Here is a 25,383-nt window from a genome sequence, read left to right on the forward strand (position 1 = left end):
TGCGTGGGGTAGCCGCGGCTAGCGGAGCGCGAGGGGCTAGCGGAGCGCGAGGGGCTAGCGGAGCGCGCGGGGCACACGGAGCAGCAGTGTGGCTGTGGAGTGTACGGGGCACACGGAGCGTGCGCGGGGTGCACGGCAGAAGAGGCGCGGGTCCGACCGAGGACGCCGCGGGGTGTGAGACAAGAACCCAATGAAGGACGAACGGAGACCTACATCGCCTGACAGAGTCCTTTATTACACATTTGAACCACGACGAGTGAGCGTGGTGCTGGAAATGCCACGGGCCGAGTAGCGGGTGGATGCAATAATGCATCTCTCGTCTTCAGCCGAGTTCAATTGTCCCATCATCGTGAAGGCTGCACGGTTAGGAGTTGCCACAAACAATGGCGCAGCGACAACTTTGAACGCCGAAGGCTTGCCCCCAAAGTTCTGGAGGAGCATGCGTACACATTTCTCATTTCAGGCATCAGCAATTTACAAAGGTGGGAACAGTGAATTACATTCAGATTCCAACTACACCAAGTTTTACTTTTCTCAACGTAGATCCTGAAAAAATGAACAGGTTCGGTCATCAGAGATTGCGTCTGTCCATCTTATTTTACAATGAGCGTACGAAGACATTGACGATGTATTTTAAATGCATTTCCATATCGTTATATGTACATACACATAAACAGCATACATTCATAATAGATTCTGCTCCAGTGATGTTGCATAATGAATAGAAGCTTAATTATATATACAAGTTATTTACTGTGCATATTAGCATTTAGACGCTCAACTCGTGTTTTTATAGTCATGTGCCTGTGTTGGAAATTCCACATTCCTATGACAGTCGAATCTCGGTGCAGGACAACCACGGCTGACACCCCCTGAAAATAGATCGGAAATAAGCGCTGAGAATGTTCAAACAATACTCGGCACCTGCACATTAAAGCCTGTGTACACGCACACTGAAATATGAGGATAAGGTCCCCATTTTGTGCCTCCCAGCAAAATACGATCCAGAGCTAAGGGTTGCCAAAACTTTACACCACAAACTCTGATTGTGAATGACAAATGAAAGCCGACAGGGAAGAAGAATAGGGCTTTAAAAAAATTAACCCGTAAAAACAAAGTTTTTCACTATAAATCCTGTATATGTGTGGCATCGGTTTTATTTTTTTATTCATTTGTTTTTCTTGAGTAAGAGTTTCATTTTTATAGTGTGTTGACACACATCCAGAATAATTTTCTGTGTTTAGGAAAAATATATGATTGTGTTAGTGAAATTTTTTTTTCCTACAAAGTGGAAAATTTTGGAAATTTTTTTTCCACGAAAATACTTTGTCACGCACAACGAGTCTGTGTGCAAAATGTCAGCTCGATTGGATCACAGGAAGTGGGTTAAAAACGACCGAAAGATTTGCACGGTCGTAAGCAAGTGAACTTAATATAAAGGATTTTAAAATGGATATGTATTTCCCCCTTTCGTCCCCTCTGCTTTATCAGTGTTGATTCCTGTCACCAAAGTACACGGATTTCAAACTCTTTTCGATCGGCACAGTACCACCCTTCGCTTCTCATCGTCAGATTCATAAACTTGACGTCTACAAAATGAACAACTTTTTCTCAGCAACCCCAGTTGGGACTCGAACCCACAATCCCTGGCTTAGGAGGCCAGTGCCTTATCCATTAGGCCACTGGGGCTACATGTAGCATGATGAAAACCTGGCTTATGTACAGACTTCGTAAATAAACTCACAATAAAAAAATATATGTTTTTCCCCTTTCATCCCCTCTGTTTAATTCATGTTGATAATTGTTTTTTTTCCTAAAAGGTGGGAAATTTTGGAAAAAAAATTTCACGAAAATAAATTGTCACGCACAACGAGTCTGTGTGCAAAATATCAGCTCGATTGGATCACGGGAAGTGGGTTAAAAAACGACCGAAAGATTTGCACGGTCGTAAGCAAGTGAACTTAATATAAAGGATTTAAAAAAAAGTTAAATTGCAGTCACAGTTGACGTTCTTAAATGCTCTCAACAGTAACCCAAAGTTTACTCGGATGACACATGCTGGGTGAAAGGTTTTGATTGTGGCCTTGTTAAATAATTGCGCTGTGTTTTTTTCAGGCCCAATAATTGCTTCCAGGTTGATCGTTCGCCAAAACCTTCCATGCTGCGCACATTCTTGCTGCGTTGCGAGCTGTAGGAAGTAAAGGAAAAGAAGAGGGAGGGAGAGAAAGAGAAAAGCCCGTATAATTAGAGTCGGGCAGACATGTGCGGGACACTTGCAAATGCGTCAGTTGTATGACAGGCGATACATTTGAGACTAAATATTAGGTTACCGTTCTTCGCGGCATTCGTTATTTAAACACGTACCTGACAAAGACAACCGGCTACGACTTACCCATTGGGCCGTGTGTTTATTGGCGTGTGTATCAATACAATTGCAAAGGGGAGTGGTGGACATGACGGCTCGTGCATTTGAGTTCACGAGCCTCGTTTTATAGGATCCCGTTCTTTGGCCACAGGGCCCAACGCAACTGAACCTGCCCGAGGTTGACTCGGGGAAAAAATTAGTACTCGGTACGGTGAGGACAACACGAGTACTCAGGTGAATAACAAAACAAAACCAGTGCACTTTGTTGCTGGCCACACAACAAGGCTTCATTGATCTTGCAAACAGCACTTGCCCTGATAGTCTACAAGGTAATTTGTATATTGATATATTTAAAGGAAATATGTTTCAGGCAAAAAACGTACATTTGTGAGTATATAAGTGAACAGTAATTGCCACGTGTTATATTTGTGCCTGGAAAATAATTGCACCCAGAAAGAATTACATAGCGTTACACATCATTAATAAGCACATACATTAAAACAAACTATCTAGTTGACATGCCAATCAATTGTTAACTGCACACACAAGTTCGACCTATAATGGGCTCTTAACATTTACGTTTTATTAACGCGAGGTACTCTTCTTAAACATTTCCACATGAAACCTGTTCGATGGCCCACTCTCACAGAGTACCTTTGAAGAGATATGGCAACGTTCCACAATCCAAGTGCATACTTGTTTTTTTGCCCATGTGTATGGCCATGTGCCGTTAGCGATCACCTATTACACCCGACACCCAATCAGAGGAAAGTTAGTCAAATTGCACATGTATTGCTCTCTGATCTAAGCCACCCAATATGATTTCTGCCCATGGGAAATCGGTATTCGAAATAGGCTTAGGTTTCCTTTAGGTGAATTCAGCCAAAATAATGATTATCTACGGCAGTATATCAGTATAAGTGATGAGAGACAAAGGCAGTGGCGGCGTGGTGTGATGCTGGCTACACGAGCTTCGTGTAGCTGTGCCGACCTTAACAGGGCGCTCACAACGCACTGTGAACACTTGGCTTGACAAATGGCTAAACAAGGTTCTGTGTGCGTCGGTTTGTCTGCGTGTATGCTGGGAGCTGTGCTGCAGATGTCCGAGCACTGTGCAGCGCTACAATCCCACCAAAAATTGTTCAATTCCCCACCATACACATCTGTCCCGGGTCACAGCTAGGTTTACTCGGCCAAAAGTGAGTATCTGGTACAGGACGTATTATATCAACAAAGGTAAATAGGCAACCGACAATGTGGTGTGGGCCGAACCGCTCTCTCGTGTGCAAAGCTGGCCGTGGCGAGTTCTTGCTCATGATAAAGTCTCCAAGTCTCCAAGGTTCAAGGGCAGGGGGGGGGGAGGAATCATTGATTTCTGTGTGTGCATCACTGTGCGTGTGTTTCCTATATCCCCCTTTGGGTGCTCCCCTCTATGAGCGCGGCAAGTATGTGCAGGTGTGCCATGTGTATGGCCCGTCATGCGCGGGTGAGCGAGCTTTCCCAGGCATGTACATACCACCCCCCCCCCCATGTGTTGAAGTGCACACGCGCACGTGTACGAGTGCGCCCAAGCAAAATGTGTGTGTCCACCAGCGCACGTGCGTTGCGTTCACCTGCACGGGGAGCACGTGGCTTGCTTCTAAAACACCTGCGGGTGTTTATACACCGCAGCAGGTATTTATGTAGGGCTGAGTTAACCTAAGGGAAGCCCAGGACATCATCAAAAGTCACTCGCCGTTGATGTTTACCATGGCTGCAAATCAAATCCAGGACACTAATGTCGTAGCGCAATTGCGCTGACACACACGTCCATGCACACGGGATGTGTTTTAAACGTGCGTTCATTTTCTTTTTCGTTGATTCTGACGTGAATTTGCAATCATCACTGATTCTTTCTCATGGGTAATCAATAATGGAACATTTCTTTGAGAAAGCAACGTTAACCAGTATAATCATCATGTTTAAATAATAAGTCAGAAATTCAAGCCCTTGAACAATCTACCGCTGAATGACGGCCTCTCCTCGCCTTGTTGGTTTTGAGGGTCGCCTGACCATATTTAACGGTGCTGGGTTGGCAAAGGTTAAGACGAAGCCAAAAAGGATTTCAGATATTAAAGAGCACTGATGTTCTCTCTGGTTAGAAATTTTACTTTTGGGTCTGAATTGATAGCTTAGTGCACTAACCACGGCACCACTGATCCTCCCAACGTATTCATATTCATATGTAACTACCACATCATCATCAGTTATGGTATATACACTGCTGGATGAAGATCTCCATATGCCACGTCAATCCTGTCTTGTTTATTTTAACTCGTATTGCGTGCCCTTCAGTTATCAGATCAACCAATAACAGCAAAACAAATTCCATTAGGAATTTGAAGATTAATTCCTACAAACAAGCAAACTCTCTATAGATGCCCAATGACGTTTGAGAGAAAGAGCCACTCGTTGAGGAGACACAACACATTTTCGATTCCGGTTTCCGGAATTGAGGATGCATTTCTATTGTCCTCGATGTGTGAGAGTTTTGTGGTGGAATTCCGAGACAAATTCCCAATAGAATTCCAACAGACGTTAGAAATGGGATTGAGGAGGTGTAAAAGAGCCGGGGTAATCTGGTGAAAGCTGTGAGCTTAATGCCTCTGTCGAGAATTACATTTCCATCTGCTTACCAGTGTCAGGAACTGTAATGTCCAGAGGCATACCAGTGATCGTACCAGCTGTAAAACGCTTCTTGACCACAATTACAACGTTCAGTGGATTCGCAACCCACCGCTAACGGTTGCAATCACAGCTCGATATCGACAATTCCCAAAAACAACGGCATCGTGAGGTCATTTTCTCCGTGTATGCGAGTGTGTTTAGTAGCACGCTGGTGCTTTTTGTCTTGTGAAAATGACTTAATAGGAGTGCTAATTTGAATGCTGCAACATTTCACTTTGCACTTGTGATTTGGGGAATTGGCAATCGTCTCCTAACCCTCACGAATTCCCATTGCAGCCAGTGCTGTGGCCCATCGTGGGATAAATGGCACTCGTGTGCTTATGCAGCAATGGATGGTTTTTTTCGAAAGAAAATTATGGTTTATTTGTATAAAAAACAGTCAGATCTATTGGTAAAAATGTTTTTATATTTGCTATGAGGAAGGTTAATCGCAATTGTTAGAAATATCACTTATTGTACGTTATGCTGTGTCCTTTGCGCAGTGTGACGGAGGAATGTGTTGTAGTTTGCATTATTTGTTGTCGTGCACCACTGCCAATGCAGATGTAGAGGTGTAATTGCGCATGGCTACGAATGTTGAGGTGTGATTATGCATGGCCACGGATGGCCAACAAACACAAGGGGCGGGGTTACGGCCGTACACAAGGGTGGCACTCGCACCGACGTCCGCATGTGTATCCCCCACGGGCCCCCCCTCGGGGGCGAGTCCTATAAAAGGTGATGAGCTCGAGGGCTCGAGGTCGGGACTCAGCTTTAACCAGAGAAGACGGAAGACCAGCTAGTGTAGGCCCCAGAGCTCCCCTGGCTCGCTGTCCTTATAAGGGCCGACCAGGGCAAGCCGGTGGCGTGGCCCCGAGAGCCCAGACGAAGCTGGTCTGGTGACTCAGGGAGCCGGGATCCCAGCTTAACCAAGCTGGGACAGATAGCCTCCCCTAGTCCCGTAGTGGAGGAATTGGTATAGGTTAGAGGGGTTAGCTGTCGAGAATCCCTGTAGCCAAGTGACCTGTAATAAATGTGTTGGTGTAATAAATAAGTGTGCCTCCGATCCTGTCGTCAAGCCTCCATATATACTTACTACATCTGGGGTCAGAAGTAAACGTCCAACGATGGACACACGAGGGACGACACGTACCAGGGAGTCGGAGATGGAAGACGCCGCGGCCGAATCACCACCAGAGATGGCCGGGGTCGAATCGGAGCAGCCGGGGCCGAGTACGCCCGCGCCGCTACGACAGGAGGAGGGGGATGCGTCGGCCGAAGGACTCCGGCTGGCCCACTCCCGCCTGGCGGACCTGCTCTACGCCGCGGCCGCCGCGTTGGAGGAGATCACGCGGCTGGGGGCTGGAGGAGCAGCGCGGGTCGACGACGGCAGCCGGCGCGGGGCGACGTTTCCCGCCACCCCGACGCGGCTCGCGGTCAAATTTCCCGCCATATCTACAGTACGAGCGGAGGGCGGGGCCGGCCCGCGTCACGTGTCTGCTGAGCGCCAAGCACAAGCCGTGACATCATCAACGCCGGCCGGCGCGTCAACATCGGAGCGACCGGCGATGCCATGGGCACGGCCCGCCCACACTGTATCATCGGCGGGGAGCGACGGAGAGCGTTCTGCGGCCACGGACGCCGCCTTACAACAGCGTCTGCCGCCTCTTAAAGAATTTGTCGGCGCTGACGGAGACTGGGGCGGCTTCAAGAGGCGGTTCATCGCTCATCAAGAGATGGCGAACTGGTCGGACGCCGAGGCCCTACGCGCGCTGCCAGCGATGCTGGACAACGACGCCCTGGCTACCCTCACCTCGGCGCCGAGGGAAAAGCGCGCCACTCTACACCTGGCGTTGCAGCTGCTGTCAGCCGTCTATGGGCCGCCTTCGGACTGCAGGCAGCTGTTCCACGATCGGAGTCGGGGCGCCAACGAGTCACCCCTGGCCTTCCGGACGGCCCTCCTGGCTCTGGCGAAGGCTGCTTTCCCAAGGATGGACGAGGAAGGAGTGGATGCCATGGTGGCTGAGAAGCTGCTGCTACTCGCTGACGAGCTGGACGTCAACGTCCTGGCTCAGGACGACGCGGAGATGTCGTCCCTGCTGGTCGCGCGCCACATCCACGGGGGCTTGCGGTCCCTGCGTCGAAAGGCGGCAAAGGGGGCGGCCAGCCATGCCATGGCGGCTACCACCCTCCCATCGGAGGAGGTCTGTGGGGTGGAGCGGCGAGGGGAATGGAGAGCGGCGGCACCACAGGCTCGGAATGGACCGAGCCGCCAGGAGCAGCCCAGGACATCGGGGGCGCTCACACGCTGCTACAACTGTGGCCTGCAAGGCCACGTTGCGTCAGGATGCCGGGCTCCCCGTCAGCGCGGGGCGACACCTCGTCAGGACGCCACGCCGTCTCCTCCCAAACTCCAGCAGAGAAATACGGCGAGTCGCGGCACCTCACACGTTTGGCCCACGCACACATCCGACACACACTCACGCGCTCAACCAAACAGGGCTCCAAATTCCCCGTCCGTCGCGCGCGATTGTTCTATAATGCGGCGAGCGCTCCAACCGGGTCAGTGGTCGGAGCTCGCCCATCGTGTCGTTGCTGCGTCGGCGGGATCATCGGTTGTGGTCGGTCATATTGATGGGGTAGAGGTGCGGATTTTAATTGACACAGGGGCATCGGCGACCATTATATCTGATTTGATTTATAACATCCTTCCCGTTCAAAGTCGTCCCTTGCTCCCTGTTGACGTGCCATGCTATGCTGCTAACGGGGGCTCGCTGGGCATTATTGGGCAAATCCGCGCCACTATCTGCATTGGAGACATTAAATTATCCGGGCCTGTTTTGGTTTCCTCCTCACTCGCGGTTCCGTGCCTGTTGGGGACGGATTTCTTGGCCAAAATGCCCATCCGTATCCTGATTGACCAGGGGTGCATTGAGCTCCCATCGGGCCGACGCGTTACATTTTTGTCTTTCCCCACCACGGAGCGCCGGGCGTTTGCTACCGTGCAGGCGCTCGTGACAAAAACTGTGCGCGTACCTCCGGGGGCTCAGATGCTCGTCCCTCTTAGGTTGCGTCGGCCGTTTAATGAAGGGGTTGCGGATCGGGGGGTCTTGTTGGGACCATCTCGGGCCGGGGTAAATGGACCCGATTTGCTCGCGGCTCAGACCATGGTGAGAGGGGATGGGGACCCCTTCATTGCAGTCCTTAATGTGGGATCGCGAACGGCCGTGGTTCCTCAAGGGACCGTGCTTGCACACGCAACGCCGGTACCCTATGAGGAACCACTCGTGGGTCAGGTATCCACCGATCCTCCGTCGCGACCGCATTCGGACTGTGATGACGGATGGCTGGATGCGCTTTGCGCGGGTTCAGTGGACCTGTCCGACTCGCAGCGCGCGCAGCTGCGAGTTCTCCTGAGCGAATTTGCTGACGTTTTTAGTCAACACAAATTTGATATTGGTTGTACTAAATTGCTGCGACACCATATTGACACGGGTGACAGCGCGCCAATCCGCCAAAATCCCTTTCGGTTGAGTCCCGCCGAAAAGGATCATGTCAAATCGGCTGTTGATGACATGCTAGCCGCCGATATCATTTCCCCTTCCAACAGCCCGTGGGGCGCGCCGATCGTTTTGGTGAAAAAACATGACGGCTCACTGAGATTTTGTGTCGACTTTCGGCGTCTCAACAAAATCTCTGTGGCAGATGCGTACCCGCTTCCTCGGATGGATGAGTCGCACGACGCCTTGGCCGGTGCGCGATTCTTTTCCACCCTCGATTTGCTATCAGGATTCTGGCAGCTTCCTCTGGATGACGAATCAAAACCTAAGACTGCTTTTCGTACACCGCAAGGTCTCTTCCAATTTAACCGCTTGCCGATGGGTTTACATTCTGCGCCGGCAACTTTTCAGCGGTTAATGGAATTGGTCTTGGCAGGTTTGCAATGGGATTCGTGTTTGATTTACTTAGACGATGTCATCGTCTTTAGCAAATCCTTCGAGGAACACCTCCAGAGGTTGCGTGCTGTTTTTCTCAAAATGCGGGCTGCCAATTTGAAATTTAAACCACAGAAGTGCCATTTACTCCGCGAATCGGTGCGATATTTGGGTCACATTGTTGGGCGCTCGGGGATATCCACTGATCCCGCCAAAACGGAATGCGTCAGCTCCTGGCCGACTCCCACCTCTGTGGGAGAGGTCAGGAGTTTCATTGGGTTCGCGTCGTATTATCGGCGATTTGTGACTGACTTCGCTACGATTGCGAAACCATTGCATGCCTTGACGTCCAAGGGAGTCAGGTTTCATTGGGGGCCGGAGGAGGAGGCTTCTTTTCGCGCCCTCCGGAATGCCCTGGTGGGGGCTCCGCCGTTGAATTACCCCGATTTCTCACAACCCTTCTTGCTCGATACAGATGCAAGTAACACGGGCATCGGGGGCGTGCTGTCCCAGCTCATTGGGGGCGTAGAGCATGTGGTGGCTTACGGTAGTCGGGTACTGTCTCCAGCCGAACAGCGGTATTGCGTTACCCGGCGGGAATTATTGGCGATTGTTTATTTCATTCAGCAGTACCGCCCGTATCTGTACGGTCGGCGGTTCACCGTCCGTACAGATCATGCGGCCCTACAATACGCCCTGCGGGTTCAACAACCATCGGGCCAGTTGTCTCGATGGTTGGAGATTCTCCAAGACTATGACTTTGTCACCACATATCGTAAGGGTCTCCGCCACACGAACGCTGACGCCCTGTCGCGATTGCCACCCACTTCGGAGTGCGCGTGCCTCTTGGGTTCGGGGCGTTGTAGGTCTCCGAACGTCACCACCGATTCGGTCCTCGTGGCCGCTGCCGATGCGCCTTCGGTTTCGGGTCCTATCGAGCAAGAAGGGAGGGATTCGTTGCTGGGGTTGTCGGTCGCGGAATGGGGTCGCCTCCAAATGGAGGACACCTCCCTCCTCGCTCTGCGCCGTCGCGCCGGGGGGGTTGGCCAGGGGGTGGAAAACGTTGACTCGTGGGGGTTGTTCCAGGGACTTTTAATGCACTGGGATGGTAAAACCCGGCGCCAGCGGCTCGTGGTGCCTGCTGCTTTAAGGGGTAAGGTGGTATGGGCTGTTCATGAGCGGCTTCTGCACTTGGGGGTTCACAAGACCTTTGCCACGCTCCAGCTAGATTTCTTCTGGCCGGGCATGGAAAAGGACGTGGGGGATCTCCTGGGGTCATGCACGCAATGCGCGCAGAGGAAGCCACCTGCTAGGGGGTCCAACCCTCCGCTGCAGTCCATAAAAGTTTCCCGGGTTAACGAGCTCGTCGCTCTGGACATACTTGGCCCATTTCCCGCTACACCCAGGGGCAATAGGTATTTACTAACGGGGGTTGAATACTTCACGAGATGGCCTATGGCCTGGCCCCTGGCGAACCAGTCGGCAGCAGCCATCGCGGAGGCCTTTGTCCAGGGCTATGTCCTCGACAAGGGTGCTCCGGAACGGCTGCTTACTGACCAGGGTAGGAATTTTTCTGGTAAACTCCTACGTGAGGTGTGCGACCTCTTGGGTACGGAGAAGGTTCGGACCTCTCCGTATCACCCACAAACTGACGGGATGGTGGAACGGCTGCATCGGACCATCACGTCCATGCTGTCCCAGCAGGTGTCGGTATCCCAGACGGATTGGGACCTCCGCATAGCCGGTGTGTTGCAAGCCTACAGAATGGCTCCCCATGCGGCCACCGGATTTTCCCCTTTCTTTTTAATGTATGGGCGCGAAGTTAACCCCCCTGTGGCGACCCAGCTGAAGCTCTCGGCGCCCCAGGCGAAGTCTAATTTGTCCGAACACGTTAAATTTAACATCGCTCAATTGTCTGAGGCGCGGGAAGCGGCCGTGCAAAATTCTGAACTCCGCCAGAAGGCGAACGAGAGGCTTCGGTTGGGGCGGGTGCAGGTGGTCAAATGGAAACCAGGGGACAGGGCGTGGTTGCACTGTCCCCAGGTGCCGCTGGCAACCTCGTCAAAATTGGTACGGCCGTGGCGGGGGCCAGTGGAGGTCGTACAGGTCTTGCGGCCGCAATGTGTTCGCGTCAAATGGGGGAGGCGCCGGTGGTATGTGCACCCCTCAAGGTTGAAACCATTCATCGCGCCGCCCCGTGGTTCACACACACACATGCATGGCCAAACGTGTGAGGGTTCCGCCGACTCCCCGACGTCGCTGCACTCGCCTAACCCGACATCAACTGTTCCGTCCCCAGGCGCAACAGGAGTGACGGGTCCACACCCACCAACCCCTCCCGGAGGGGTCGGGGGTCACTCGGCAGCGACGCCTGACTCTCTTGCACCCGGACCGTCAACAACCGTCACTGAGCGTGCCAGGACGGGCCCTTGTGACGGGCCCGCCGCGAGAACGCGCGCCAAAACGCGCAGACTATTGTGAGGTCGGCCGTTGGGGGGCCTTGCGGACAATGGGAGGGGTGGCGTCCGGAGTGTGTGTATATATGTTGGTTTTGGGGTATTTATTCGGGGGGGGTGCGTCGGGTTATTTTTTTTTCTCTCTCTCTCTCTTCCTGTTGTTGTTCTTGTTAAGGTTCTCTTGTTCTTGTTAAAAATTACGCGAGGCACACACACGGGGTTTTCGTGAGGGATGCACCTTTATTCTGATTTTTTTTTGCAGCCAGGGATGGCTGCGAGCTGTACAGGGGGGGTGATGTAGAGGTGTAATTGCGCATGGCTACGAATGTTGAGGTGTGATTATGCATGGCCACGGATGGCCAACAAACACAAGGGGCGGGGTTACGGCCGTACACAAGGGTGGCGCTCGCACCGACGTCCGCATGTGTATCCCCCACGGGCCCCCCCTCGGGGGCGAGTCCTATAAAAGGTGATGAGCTCGAGGGCTCGAGGTCGGGACTCAGCTTTAACCAGAGAAGACGGAAGACCAGCTAGTGTAGGCCCCAGAGCTCCCCTGGCTCGCTGTCCTTATAAGGGCCGACCAGGGCAAGCCGGTGGCGTGGCCCCGAGAGCCCAGACGAAGCTGGTCTGGTGACTCAGGGAGCCGGGATCCCAGCTTAACCAAGCTGGGACAGATAGCCTCCCCTAGTCCCGTAGTGGAGGAATTGGTATAGGTTAGAGGGGTTAGCTGTCGAGAATCCCTGTAGCCAAGTGACCTGTAATAAATGTGTTGGTGTAATAAATAAGTGTGCCTCCGATCCTGTCGTCAAGCCTCCATATATACTTACTACACAGATGTAGAAAAGCGTTGGGGGAATTAAACGAAAAGGAAAGTGAGATACAAAAAAGACTCTCAACTTGACGGATACACCGCATTAGCAATGATACATTTAAATAATGGGAAATATTTTACATGATCGTGAACAATACATGTAAGTGTCATGTATAAAAACTTTGCATTTTAATCATTTCTACGTTAATTTATCTGGGAAAACATACCGACCTGACTGAGAAGATTATCGAGTTGTGCCTAAGTGCATCCAATGGTTGATTTATGTACAGACGTTGGTAGAATAGAGAATGTCTTTGTCTCAGGGCTCTACGGGGTAATTCCCTGGTCTCTGTCAGTTGCCAGTCACAATATGCCTGTCCTTTAAACACGGAGGCCACGTGTAATGCAAATGCTGCTTGAGTGAGCTCACTCGTGATGACCAAGGTTAAAAATAAAAATAAGTTTTGGCTCGTTCATTAATGTACTTAAATAATGCCGTGTAGCCCGGGAGAGAACATGTATATAACGTCTAGCAAAAAAATTAAAACACTTTTGGCCCTGACAGTGTATTGGCTTGAGCCATCAAACTGCACGTGCACAAATAGAGCAGATTGTTTGTTCATAGTGCATCGGCAGTGGCGCCCAAAGCACAAATAGCAAACAACGCAACACATTTGTCAATAACACTGTGGCCGTCAACATTTAAAATCAAGTGTATAGGCGATATATACAACCCAAAGCATGTCGTATGAAGCGATGTCTCCAACTCTTATGCACTCCACCTCTCTGGTCCGCTATGTGTGCTGTGAAGGAGGGCAAATGCCCCAAACATCGCCCGTCATAGCCCTTTTTCTTTTTCAGGCTATGGTGCTGTTGACGAATGCGTGTTTTTGTTGTTATTACGTGTGCGAATATGCTCAGCTTTGAAAACAAACGTAGGGAGAGCGTGGCGGTTACCTGCCATGGCACCGGTGTAGCTTAGCGTGGCTCATGCGCGGTGAAACAGCGGTGCAGGAAAAGCTCGCAGCTTCCTCTTCAAGCGTTTTTTTTTTGTTGCTTTAAAAATATGCCTCCTTGGAACACTGATGCCCTGTTCGTAATGCCCCAAAAATGTGGCAGCCTTCATAAAGCTCTATATTAATTAAAACAATGCGTTGCATTGACCATTTTTTGGACTCGTACACATTGCCAGCAGGCACATTGTGTGCTTGCCAAGAAATATTCCTTTTAGACATCTCCGCTGCGGGTGAAATCTTGGCGGGACTATCTCTCTCATGATCCAGCATCACAACAAGATATCTGCCCATTGTGTTGGCTGAATATGGTCTAAATTCTGGATCTAAGTGATGGCGCCAAAGGTGGTGGCGATTATTATGTTCATGGTAGTGATGGTGATAATATAATACAGAAATGACATTATTGATCATCATCTTCATCTGTCGTCACGATGGTTACGAGCATCTGGCGGAGGGTAGAAAGCTCTGGTTAGGCCTGGTACCATTGTTGCTTTGGCCACGATGGCATATTTTGATCTTGATCTTGACCAGCATCAGCACCATGAGCGTGTTTGCTGTCAAAGTTATCTGTTATCCAGCCAGATGCCACTGCGGCAGAGTGCTTGCCTCGGGGGAGCGGGGCTGGGTCCTTAACTCCGTCCATCATCCATCGAGGGTCAATACACTCCATACCAATTTGTGAGACTCCACTAGTGGCTGCCATGTATAGAAACCGAGCCCGTAGCATATTATCGTAGAATATCCACTGCTGGATGGCAATAATGGCCTCGAAGAGAAATGAACACTGCCTCACCCCTCCGCAGTGCAGCGAGAGAGCCGGACTCAACTCCAGTCGCTTATGGCCCCGTGCATTGTACCTTTGCGCCATTACCGATGACTCTGTGCGTGTGTGTGTCTCTTGTAGCCAGAGCCGGCGGCGGCGGCGTTAGCGCTGCCACGAGACATTCGATCACCCCCCCCCCCCCTGCGCCTGTCGTACCCCCCCCCTCCCCCCGTGCACGAGCATTGCGGCCACGTTAGGAAGCAGCCACCATGTGGTTTGCGTTTTTCTTTTTGGCCAGGGGACGGTTCTTTGCTAAACAAACAGACGATGAGATTAGTTTGTTGGTGATTGGTGTGTGAATGGGCATGCTTTTTTGTGTCTGGTGTTTGCATGTGTGTGGAGAGGTGATAAGCGCATGTTGCCGCTGTCCTTGAGACCAAGGTTTGTGTGATGTTTCACAGACGTGTAACGATGCATGGATTCGATTTAAATTGATTCTCACAATCATGATACAATGATCAAATTGCGTGTGAGAGCTTTGATTCTTTTAAATTCGTATATGTTGTATTTAATTGGCTCATCGTAAACTCTGCAACCACTAGAAGTGATACATTTACCAAAATAACAACACTGTTTTACAGAAACCGTGACCCCCAAATTGTGAACATTTCATAGAATTGCCAGGAAGGGGATCATTGAATGCCCGATAGTAAATGCAATACCGTACATTACAATCTCAGTGACTCGGGTCTGATTCTATTGCTGGTCAGAAACTGACTTTGGCCTCCACTATGTTGACTTAGACTAAAATGAGGTCCATCCCTGATGAGAAGACAACACGACGGACACCGCACTCGCCCACCTCTCGTCTCGCAGATCATGACGTTGCTGAACGCGCTCTCTCCCGCCGTGCTAAACCACTGGATCTTGATGTCGTACGACGTCTTCGGCTGAAGTCCGCTCAGCACGTGCCAGTCTCTGCTCCCTGGGGTGAAACGGCGAACGTGGATCAATTCGACCAACGCGTGACGCGTGACTCACGCGGCACGCCACGTGTCAATCAGCTACGGCATGACATATCTTCACGCTCCTGTAACGTGATTGTACTATGAGCATCTCGATGGCGAGATGCTAGCGACCTCACCTGGTATAGAGGAGGTCGTGAGTTCGATCCCGACCCTGACGCCGACATATTTGGAGTTTGCATGTTCTCCCCATGGTTGCGTGGATCATTCTCCAGGTCCTCGGGTTTTTCCCCTCGACATTTGGAAACATGCATTTAGAGTATTTGGCTGCTGTAAATGTCCACATGATAAACCACTTCGTTGAGCCATCATTTGAGGTCAGGTCGCTGGCCACTTCGTTGAGCTATGTAGCTCAATGGGCCTTACCTGATAAAATGTTAAGTTTGGTTTAGTCTTTGTTTCGGAATGAAAGTTACAGGGGACTTGTTCTCTTGAACAGTGAATTATGTTCGTGCAGTATTCGCTACGTCTTCTGTAGACGTGTTTCGTTTGCTCTGATTTGCACGTGCTTCGTTGCTGTACTTTATATTGCAAATGGGTCTATGCTTGGTCTCTTGAGCTCTAACCTGGTTAAAGAAATGAATCTGAATTCTAGTGCAAGCTAGACAAAGACATAAAGACAAAGATCCCCAAAATGGCCTTAACAGATTGTAGGGGCAAGTGCTGCTAGCGAGTAGCATCTATGAAGGCCGGCACGGCACACGAGGGGGTGGGTGGCCAGCACCACTCCCAACCGCCTTTTTCTCCCCAGTGGCGATATTTACACACCGCACCAGGTACTCATTTGAGGCCGAGTTGACCTCGGGGAGGCCCAGGACCGGTTCAGATAATTGTCACTGGTGTTGGCCGTGAGCAGAAATTGAACCCGTATCGCTGGGTTCATCGTGCAGCGCGCTAACCGCTGCACCACCGCTCCCCACAGTGCAAGCTCGGACAACATACACAAACAGAAATCTGAAAGACATTACAGTCATTTCTCAAATGACTGTGGCAAGTACCCACAATGCACACGTCATACAACTCAGACCGTTATACTAATGCATGTGCTCTCTTTACAACGCTTTCTAGAAATTATGAGAAAACCCATGCCAACAAAATGGGACGGCCACATTTCACATTCGAGTTGGCGATCTAAACAACTGTACGGCCCCACCACGTTAAGCTCTCTTGAGGTGGCAGCCTCGACAAAGCTGACAGCGGCGGTCACATGACACGCGTGCACGGCAAGACGGGGAAGCCGCACCTTCTGACTGCTTACGAGCGGCGCGCATTTGTGCGCTGTTTTTTTACTGCGAATTTGCGTCGAACCTGAGGCCACTAAACCGAGGAAGGCTGCGTCTGTAGCTGGAACGGTGTTCACCTGCGTACAACTTGCACAGCGCGAGGGCCGCTCACACGTGACGTCCCTCAAACTCTAAACATCCCGCAGAGCTCTAAGCCGATGTGACGGCGGTGGCTCGTGCCGGATGCCGCCGAGGCGCTCACCGTGCAGGATCTTCTTGTGGTAGTCTTCTTCGTTGTCGCAGTCGGTGGGGCGGTAGTAGACGGTCACCTTCTGCACGGGCTGCGCCGGAGCTGCGGCAGACGCAAACTGCGCACGACGAGCGCGCGGGGGGGGGGGGGGGTCACGACCATCAGCGTGATCATCCTCGTCGTCGTCGTCGGCATTGTGACCGTCATCACCATCGCCATAATCACCACCATTACTACCAGTTTTTCAATCATCCTCGCACCACTCTCATCATCATGAATCGCACCTCCGATTATCACGGTTGGCTACGTACGGTGCGAAAGACGTTCAACACACACACACAACATTCTACTTGAGAATTATTGCTCCATCTCCCGGAACGGCAGTTAGAAACAAATCGAGCAAGTTTCTAAAATTCCTCCAACCTGCTTCTGTCCTCCCAGCAGTTTAAACAGGGAACCCCACAGTTAGACGATCAGCAAGTACCAAGTGGTGGGGGTAAAGTGTGCGTACTCCAACACTCTTCCGAGACATCTGGTCGGCGTGAAAGAGGAGACCAAACACAGCGGAGGCGAGAGCAAGTGACTGCGCAGCCGCACACCTTTGACTTGACTCCACGCTGCTCTGATGAGCTTGGGGCATTTCTGGTGAACCAGCACATCTTGGTTGGATTTAAACATTCCTATGGTGGGTGCCAGTCATTGCACATGACAACTGGCATCCCACGAATGAGGCACTCATTTCACCGTCTTTCCCAGACAGGGATGTGAACCTGCCGCAAACCACTGACACGAGACGGTTGTTACGACCAAGTACTACCGCGCTCTCCGGCATCATCGTCGTCATCGTCGTCATCGATCGTTGAAATAGTTACGTACGGTCCAGGTGATGCGAATGGACGTGTCGCTCACGGCCTTCGTGGCGGAGATGTGGGGGGCGGCGAGCATTCGCTGGGAGGCGGACGCCCCCCCGGGGGAGCCCGAGAGATAGAACGGCGTGGAGGGGACGCTCCAGGGGCTCTCGCCGTGCGCGTTCAGCGCCGCCACGCGGAAGCGGTACGCCCAGCCTGGGAGCGTCAAGGAAGCGAGCACGAATTGGCGACGGTCACAAGCTGCGCGACAATTTATGTCGAGGTTTTTTTGTTTGTTTTGCTCGTTGTCTATAGGAGGTAAAGTGGGAAAAAATGTTTTGCAAAGATTGCGGACCCTGAAATGTGCCGAATCGCGCCAACGCTGGCGAGAGCGAACTACAACGGAGAGTTTTTGGGGCCTACTCCGCCACGTCGACTAGACTCGTGTTGAAAGGAGATGGGCATAAGCCACACTACTTTACTCCGCCACACGCGACCCGCCGATCGACCGACTGTGGTGTAGCCATTTATACTGCGGGCGGGCAGAAGTGAGGGTGGGGGGCATTAAGAAATGTGAGGGTGAACCGGTCACCTCTGGATTGCAGGCCCAGTGTGCCAACCATTACAACGTGGCAGCGCCATCATCCCCACATGCATGAATAGCTCGTAAACAATCAGCTGTCTGACAATTGGTGCCAGATCAGGAAGGAAGGACGGTGGGACAAGGGGGGGGGGGGTGAAGGCAATTGCCACCCCCTTGACAGCCAAACAATTGGTATGTTATCAATATTCATAAATCAGAGCGAACTCCGGTCATCCTTGCAATGGATTTTGGCAAGCCATCGAACAAGGACGGTCATCGCATTTTAGGTGCACTTCAGCGGTCCTCTGGAATGCTCTTCATTCCGATATTAGTGTAGGGGTGTCAGGGGAAGGATTCCCACCAATAGATGGGTTAGTGGGAGGGGTGATCGAAGAGATATAAGGAGAGAACGGGCGGGAAGAAGGGGCCTTTGGCGGGAAACGAGATTGGGACGGCTGGGGACAGGTGTGGATGGAAGGAAAGGAATAAAGGACGAGACCCCTGCAATCTGGTGTCGGCTCCTACTTTACATCTGGTGGCAGCGGTGGCTGAAAGTATGAATAGATCGGGAGAGGGGAGGCACGCGGGGGGCCCGTACACAGATTCCCACGGCGAGCCTTTGTGATGGACGCCGCCGCATAATCTGCAATAATAAAGGCCTGCGTGAGAAAGGGATTAATTAGAATTTACGCCGCGCACGCCGCACATTGATTAGCATATCAAAGGCGCCCGGAACCGCCGTGCACGTGCTCGCGGGCGCGAGCCCATTGTTAAGGAACAGCTGAGGGCCGCCATCCCGCTCAGAGCCGCATCCCTTTGATGTAGGGAGGATAAAAACGGGGTGCAAAGGAGAGATCGGGACTCACTCCAGCGCCAGGCGACAGGACGCTCTCCAGTCCAGCGACCCGGACGTCCGTGCGACGCATCGAGGTACGCTGCTGGCACAGGGATCAACGGACCGCCGTGAGCACCTAACTGTGAGTAGCAAGGTGAATTAGGATCATAGCCGATAAATAGAGGGGTGGTAGAATAGGCCAGCCTCGTCGACCCATACTGACTCCACAACCAGTTCCAGGTAGCAAATAATAAATCATTAATAGCGAATCGTGGCCTCGTGTGATCTCGTGAGCAGTGTGAACGCGGGTGGTGCTGCGGCTCGCCTCGTGGGAGCGCTGCACAGAGCGGCGCGAGAGTGGGTGTCGCGTGTGGAGCTGCGTGTGTGCGCGTGCGTTCACTCCGTGTATGATACAGGTGCGCGATCATAACGTGAGTAGTCAGGGTTGAGTTGGAGTGCACGGAGCTGCGTGTGTGGGTGTGCGTACGTTCGCTCCGTGTGGGTTGCAGGTGCGCGATTAGGAAAGGGAGGTATCGTGGTAGCGTAAAGGGGGCATAATACTACTCGGTATCTAACCATGCCTACGACGCGGACCCGCGCTGGGGAGGAATCCTCGAGCGACGGCTCACACCCCATGGGTGAGGAACCCAGCAGCGGTTCGCCTAGCAGCGGGGGGGCGAGTAACGATGTTAGCCCGGCCGTTAGCATTATCGAGGGAGGGATCTCGGGGGCCAGCGACCCCGACAGTTTCAACACTGCCCACAGACTCAACACTGCCCACAGACTCAACACTGCACCACAGACTCAACACTGCACCACAGACTCAACACTGTACCATAGACTCAACACTTCCCATAGACTCAACACTGCCCACAGACTCAACACTGCCCACAGACTCAACACTGCCCACAGACTCAACACTGCACCATAGACTCAACACTGCCCATAGACTCAAGACTGCCCATAGACTCAACACTGCCGATAGACTCAACACTGCCCATAGACTCAACACTGCCCATAGACTCAACACTGCCCATAGACTCAACACTGCACCATAGACTCAACACTGCACCATAGACTCAACACTGCACCATAGACTCAACACTGTCCATAGACTCAACACTGCCCATAGACTCAACACTGCACCATAGACTCAGCACTGCCCATAGACTCAACACTGCCCATAGACTCAACACTACCCATAGACTCAACACTGCACCATAGACTCAACACTGCCCATAGACTCAGCACTGCCCATAGACTCAGCACTGCCCATAGACTCAGCACTGCACCATAGACTCAACACTGCACCATAGACTCAGCACTGCCCATAGACTCAGCACTGCCCATAGACTCAACACTACCCATAGACTCAACACTGCCCATAGACTCAGCACTCCTCATAGACTCAAGACTGCCCATAGACTCAACACTGCCGATAGACTCAACACTGCCCATAGACTCAACACTGCCCATAGACTCAACACTGCCCATAGACTCAACACTGCACCATAGACTCAACACTGCACCATAGACTCAACACTGTCCATAGACTCAACACTGCACCATAGACTCAACACTGTCCATAGACTCAACACTGCCTATAGACTCAACACTGCACCATAGACTCAGCACTGCCCATAGACTCAACACTGCCCATAGACTCAACACTACCCATAGACTCAACACTGCACCATAGACTCAACACTGCCCATAGACTCAGCACTGCCCATAGACTCAGCACTGCCCATAGACTCAACACTACCCATAGACTCAACACTGCCCATAGACTCAGCACTCCCCATAGACTCAACACTCCCCATAGACTCAACACTGCACCATAGACTCAACACTGCCCATAGACTAGCACTGCCCATAGACTCAACACTGCCCATAGACTCACTGCCCAATAGACTCAACACTCCCCATAGACTCAACACTGCACCATAGACTCAACACTACACCATAGACTCAACACTGCACCATAGACTCAACACTGCCCATAGACTCAACACTCCCCATAGACTCAACACTGCCCATAGACTCAGCACTGCCCCATAGACTCAGCACTGCACCATAGACTCAACACTGCACCATAGACTCAACACTGCACCATAGACTCAGCACTGCCCCATAGACTCAGCACTGCACCATAGACTCAACACTACCCATAGACTCAACACTGCACCATAGACTCAACACTGCCCATAGACTCAACACTGCCCATAGACTCAACACTGCACCATAGACTCAACACTGCCCATAGACTCAGCACTGCCCATAGTCTCAACACTGCCCATAGACTCAACACTGCCCATAGACTCAGCACTGCCCCATATACTCAACACTGCCCATAGACTCAGCACTGCCCCATAGACTCAACACTGCCCATAGACTCAACACTGCACCATATACTCAGCACTGCACCATAGACTCAGCACTGCCCATAGACTCAACACTGCCCATAGATTCAACACTGCCCCCCCTGCACCCCCCTGTACCCCTCCTCCTCATCCAGCAGTAGACAGAGTCTACCCTACACGATGTTGACTTTAGACGTGAGTATTGAGCAATGCATTCCATGATTGTGAAGCTTAAATCCACACAGCTCAGTGGAAACCATCGACCATTCGCCAGAGTCGAGCCAGCCTTTGGCAAGGGGCGTGTTGAGTCACCAGGGCTGAGTCTACACGGAGCCCTGGACACAGACGCTGCTGCAGTCAAGCTGCTGGGTGCTGGCTGGGTTCTTGCTGGGCTACTGCTGCTCCACCATTCCTGTGGTGCTGGGACTGACACCTCACCAGGCAAGCCTCTCATCACCACCACCTCCACCTCATCCTCCTGCTGTGTGGGTGAGTGAGCGAGCGAGTGGGGGGTGAGTGTGTGCGTGTAGGCCTCGGCAAGGTGGAGGTTAAAGGGAAAGCAGCGATTCTAGATTTGAAGTTTTCGTGACTGCAAGGGTTCATACTCTTAGCGGGTTGTTTCGGTAAAGTCACGTTGGTAAAAAAATAAAAAAATTATAATAAAATAAAATAAAAATACATCGACTTATTTTCACGTATTATTATTTTATTATTATTATTTAACCAACGTGTCTTTACGGAAAAAAACCTAAGAGTAAGAAAAACAATGAGCCTACTTTTACCCTTAGCCCATACAAATGACCCGATGTTCATGGTAATCACTGGGGTACTACTACACATGAACAAGGTTTATAGCGGTACATGCTGTAGGTAGAGCGATTTGTTCATATAGAATACTCTCCATGATTCCAATTTTACACGTTGTTGTTGTCGTTGTTGTATCCTCAAATCTTGAAAGTCAATTTTAACCCACTTCCCAATGTGGCATCGACTGCAAACTTGGTATACTTACGTCTTACTGATGACAACACTATATTCTATCATAAAAAATAAAACATAAATATTTGGAAACATTCTTTTGTAAATGTTATGTTTCGGCTTGGGTCTAATTGTCCACGCTCAACTAACGTTGGCTGTAATTGGCCACGGTGAATGCATTTATGATACGTAGCTTTAGCGATTTTATTTACTGCTACACACTAATATACACTACACTACACACTACACTATACACTACACTATTACTATACACTACACTATACACTACACTATTACTATACACTATTACTATACACTACTATACACTACACCAGCGGTCGGCAACCTATGGCTCGCGAGCCATATATGGCTCTTCCGGTGACGGCATATGGCTCCCAGACAAATTTGAGTTGAAAAAAATAATAATAAAATAAAAATAAAATGAGTTTGGAACTGATTTTAAAATACTTGTGATATTGCTTAATAATACTGTGTCATTTTAAAGTAACAGAAATTAGTTTTGAAGATAAAATTTCTCGGGTCACGGGTCCCGTGACCAGAAGTCGCATTAAAAGTAAGACATATTTAATTTATTATACGTTTAAAATACTATATGGCTCTCAATGAAATATATTAAGAAAAATTGGGCTTTTATGGCTCTCCCAGTCAAAAAGGTTCCCGACCCCTGCACTACACTATACACTACACACTAAACTATACACTACACTATTACTATACACTACGCTATACACTACACTATACACTACACACTACCCTATTACTATACACTACGCTATACACTACATTATACACTACATTATGATACGTAGCTTGAGCGATTTTATTTACTACTACACACTAATATACACTACACTATACACTACACTATTACTATACACTACGCTATACACTACACTACACACTACACTAAACTCTACACTACACTATTACTATACACTACGCTATACACTATACTATACACTACACTATGATACGTAGCTTTAGCGATTTCATTTCAATGTTACCACGATACGATACGTTCAATGCATGCTAAAAGTTTATTTTTCGAGCAGATAGGATTGTTTCCTGAACAAACTTCATATTAATTTGCAGTTCATATAGGTAGGTTAAGAATTTACCTTGTTTTTTTTTACTTTAAATGTTACTGTGCAATACAGTCTTGTAATTAATAAACACACACAGGATATAGTTAATACAGTACGCTACTGTAATTTGCTCTGTTTTGCTAGATTACCACCACCCTGTAAGACTCCTGGCTAGGCTAGAGGCCATCTTCGACTTATGATATTTTCGACTTACGATGATAGGGTCGTTGTAACACATCTCCATCGTAAGTAGAGGACTGCCTGTATAGAAATAGAAGTGACATTCAGATCGACATCACATGCCACCCTCCATCTGCACTGCTCCTTCTGCTGCTGCTGAGTTCAACAACTCGGCAGAATCAGTGTCACCGCCACGCAAAGTAGAGGAAAGGTAAAACCATCATTTACATGTATTTATAAATACTTATTCAACTTAACTAATTCGTTATCTATATACAGATAACATGAAAACACGATATTGTTTATCGATATACAGATACAGCTAAACTACGTGTTATCCATATACAGATACAACTAAACTAGATTTAATCGGTATACAGATAATTGATATACTCTTAGGTTTTTTTCGGTAAAACTACGTAGGTAAGAAAAGTTATAAAATTACAATAAACGAAAAATAACTCAATTGTGATGTAATTTAGTTATTTTTCATTTATTATAATATTTTTCTTATTTTTTTCCTACGTGACTTTACCGAAAAAACCTAAGAGTATGAATCCTTGCAGTTACGAAAGCTTCAAATCTCAAAGAAAATTGACGTATTTTTAAATCCTTTATATTAAGTTCACTTGCTTGCGCGCTTAGGACCGTGCAAATCTTTCAGTCGTTTTTTAAACCACTTCCCGTGATCCAATCGAGCTGACATTTTGCACACAGACTCGTTGTGCGTGACAATTTATTTTCGTGAAAAAAAATTCCAAAATTTTCCACTTTTTAGGAAAAAAACTATTATCAACATGAATAAAACAGAGGGGACGAAAGGGGAAAAACATATATTTTTTAATTGTGAGTTTATTTACGAAGTCTGTACATAAGCCAGGTTTTCATCATGCTACATGTAGCCCCAGTGGCCTAATGGACAAGGCACTGGCCTCCTAAGCCAGGGATTGTGGGTTCGAGTCCCACCTGGGGTTGCTGAGAAAAAGCAGTTCATTTTGTAAAATCAAAATGCCAAGTTAACGAATCTGATAATGAAAAGCCAAAATGGCGCTGTGCCTATAGAAGAGAGTTTTAAAACAGTGTTCAGTTATACTCTTTGGTGCTTTCGGTAAAGTTACGTCGGTCTAGTGCCCATCATCAGGTGATGATGATGGACGCTTGTGATGATGATGGATGCTTGTGTTGATGATGGACGCTTGTGTTGAGCCCGAAACGTCGTGATTTATTTTATTTTACACCTACGTGAATTTACCGAAAGAACCAAAGAGTATGGATTCCTGAAGTCACGAAAGCTTCTAATCAAGAGAGCTTTAAACATTCTAGATTTGAAGCTTTCGTGACTGCAAGGATTCATATTCTTAGGTTTTTTAGGTAAATTCACGTAGGTAAAACATTAAAATTAATAAAAGTAAAATTTTACTTTTTTTTACTTTCATTAATTTTAATCTTTTACCTACGTGACTTTACCGAAAAAACCTAAGAATAAGAGTTTTAAACAGTGTACTTTGGTGACAATTATCAACATTGATAAAGCAGAGAATAAAAGGGGAAAATACATATCCATTTCTATTATTATTAAATCCTTTATATTAAGTTCACTTGCTTGCTTACGACCGTGCAAATCTTTCGGTCGTTTTTTAACCCACTTCCCGTGATCCAATCGAGCTGATATTTTGCACACAGACTCGTTGTGTGTGACAATTTATTTTCGTGAAACATTTTTTCCAAAATTTTCCACTTTTTAGGGAAATAAATTTCACTAACACAATCATATATTTTTCCTAAATACAGAAAATTATTCAAGAAAACAACAAAAATGTACAATATAAACAATCATACAAAAACTGAAAACCTTATAATCCTTATATACGACTTCCCTTATATTTAATTTAAAATACCAATGTGATAAAAATGAAACTCTTACTCACGAAAAACAGAAA

At 49.2% G+C, this 25,383-nt stretch overlaps 1 long non-coding RNA gene and 2 other non-coding genes across 3 annotated transcripts; 1 reads left to right on the forward strand and 2 right to left on the reverse strand.

The window, feature by feature from the left end:
• Positions 1 to 1,616: 1,616 nt before the first annotated feature.
• TRNAR-CCU (transfer RNA arginine (anticodon CCU)) lies at positions 1,617 to 1,689 on the reverse strand. The gene has a single exon. It is a non-coding gene; the product is annotated as a tRNA-Arg (tRNA).
• A 214-nt stretch (positions 1,690 to 1,903) lies between these two features.
• On the reverse strand, positions 1,904 to 15,307 carry LOC133362214 (uncharacterized). The gene is made up of 3 exons (XR_009757472.1): positions 15,197 to 15,307; positions 14,915 to 15,037; positions 1,904 to 2,188 (listed from the first exon to the last, which is right to left on the reverse strand). It is a non-coding gene; the product is annotated as an uncharacterized LOC133362214 (long non-coding RNA).
• A 9,037-nt stretch (positions 15,308 to 24,344) lies between these two features.
• On the forward strand, positions 24,345 to 24,417 carry TRNAR-CCU (transfer RNA arginine (anticodon CCU)). Its single transcript has one exon. It is a non-coding gene; the product is annotated as a tRNA-Arg (tRNA).
• Positions 24,418 to 25,383: the final 966 nt, after the last annotated feature.

This window comes from Lethenteron reissneri, unplaced genomic scaffold (assembly GCF_015708825.2).
Source record: "Lethenteron reissneri isolate LAM-NWPU_2019-01 unplaced genomic scaffold, ASM1570882v1 scaffold_1405, whole genome shotgun sequence".
Lineage (NCBI taxonomy): Eukaryota > Metazoa > Chordata > Hyperoartia > Petromyzontiformes > Petromyzontidae > Lethenteron > Lethenteron reissneri.